The sequence below is a fragment of the Atta cephalotes genome (genome assembly GCF_000143395.1).
Source record: "Atta cephalotes unplaced genomic scaffold scaffold00019, whole genome shotgun sequence".
NCBI lineage: Eukaryota > Metazoa > Arthropoda > Insecta > Hymenoptera > Formicidae > Atta > Atta cephalotes.
Genome location: NW_012130083.1, coordinates 860,097 through 862,317, shown reverse-complemented (window position 1 = coordinate 862,317; position 2,221 = coordinate 860,097).

Here is a 2,221-nt window from a genome sequence, read left to right as displayed (position 1 = left end):
CGTACAATATTTCCGTAACTTCGATATAACTTCAAAGGACTTTGCGCGTGACAAGCGTTGCGCTTGAGATAACCTCTCAAAAAAAAATCGTCCTTGTTCTCAATCAAATCGCGATCGCCATGTTGTTTTTCTTCGCGATCTGTGAAGAAAAAAGAGGTTAGGGTTAGGTCCTATACCAGAATGGTTCGTCAGGTGGCGGAAACGGAAAGGCTGTTACGCTGCCAGCACTGATTAAGGTCCATCCATACTCACGAAAATTGATACGAAAAATAATATAAAATATTAAAAAAAGGAAATTAATAAAGAATTATAAATCCATGCTTAGAATGCGATGATGTGTAATATCGATAGTTTTAACAAAATTTTTTAAAATAATTTTGAATGCATTCTGAGAAAACACGCCAAAAATCCTGGCGCAGATCGGCAATAAAAGAAAACATTCCGCAAATTTTTTTCCCATTTTTTCAAATCTTTTTATCGCAAAAAAAATCAAACTTATCGAAATTGATTAAAGATGATGGGTTCGCCTTTAGAATGGTATAAAACACGACGAGGCGTACACTTCCCATTTTATTTTCGTTATTTCATTACTTCTTGAAATCCAAACACATCTATTTATCTATCGACGAAATGATTTATATTTATATATATAATAAATATCCGCATTATATCCTAAAATTAACAAAATATCTTTCCTTTTATGTTTGTTTATCTGTTGTTTCCCTTGGTCTAAAGTGTACGCAATTTTTATTATTTTCTTCTTTTCTTTCATTTTTCTCTTCTTTTAGAAGCTTCTCTTTCTTCCAAAGATTATCTTTTTATAAATTTAAATGCAGTGTATACGTCGTAACAACAACCAGCCTTAGCCAATAGTTTATTCATTATTATTATTAATATTATTAATATTATTACTATTAGTACTACTACTACTGCTATTACTATTACATTATCATTATTTGAGAAAGACATTGCGAAGCAAAATAGGTAAATATATTTTATAGATTAGATAAACCCTTAATGCGTATCGAATCTTTTGTGAAAACGTTAGAAAGTAAATGAAGAAATACGTATATCCAAAGATCTGGTCACGCAATTGCTCTTTCGTTTCTATCGAAACAATCATTTGCGCGGAAAATAAAAAAAAGAAAAAAAGAGGAAGAGAAGAGAAAGAAACGAAACGTATTGCCTTCAACAATTCGAGGCTGATTATTCACATATTTCTCTACGGAACTACGTTTAATAATACATCGATCTAAGGAACCTCATGAGATAAAATAAGAGTTTCATCTCTCCAGTTTGATTTATACATCAGATTCTATGGAACAGTGCGACATGCGTTTGTGGAGCGAGCCGAAAGAATCACAATCTCATCAAAGATCCTCCTCTCCTTCCTCCTCTTCATAGAAATTTGGCATTCGCTTCTAATTTTCTTCTTCCTTTTCTCCAATCGAATCATAATTACGTTGGGGAACGCTTACGAGTTAACCGGTCAAAATAAACAGCCAAGAAAAAAAGAAAAATTAAATTTAGCCGAAAAGTGAACGCAATACTTCGCGGCGACTTCGTCACTGCAATCGTGTAAATTGGATTATGACATCAGAGAAGTGAGAAATGCGATCTATTTTCACGCATATCAAAATATAAATTCGAAAAGTGTGTGAAAAATTTGCACACGCATAGACGTACACAGATGTAACTTTTCAGAATTCACAATCCGTTAATTTATTTAATTTAAATAATAAGTCCATGATGCATAAACAATTTATTTAATTTTTTATTATTATTCTTTCGACTAATTAGACTGTCCCTCAATTAAAAGAAAAAGAATTTGATCATAAAATGTTTCATAAAAAATTAAATAAATTAGACATTTCTGTATTTAACAAAAATATGACAATTCGAATAATGAAAGTATGCAATCTGTACAATTTTGTTACTTCTGATATCATAATCCGGCAAGATTCGTAGCAATCGGGAAAACTTGGAAACAGAATTCGTCTATGAATTTTATTTCCTAAATGAAACGAAGAATCCGATCTCGTTGTTGCGCGCACTTGCTGCTTTAAGATCACTACTACTAAGCGCTGGCGGTAGTAACGCATGAAAATTCGCATCTCTGACAAAAAAAAATTTCTGTATATATATATATATATATATATATATATATATATATATGTGTGTGTGTGTGTGTATATATATATATATATATAGTAAGAAGAAG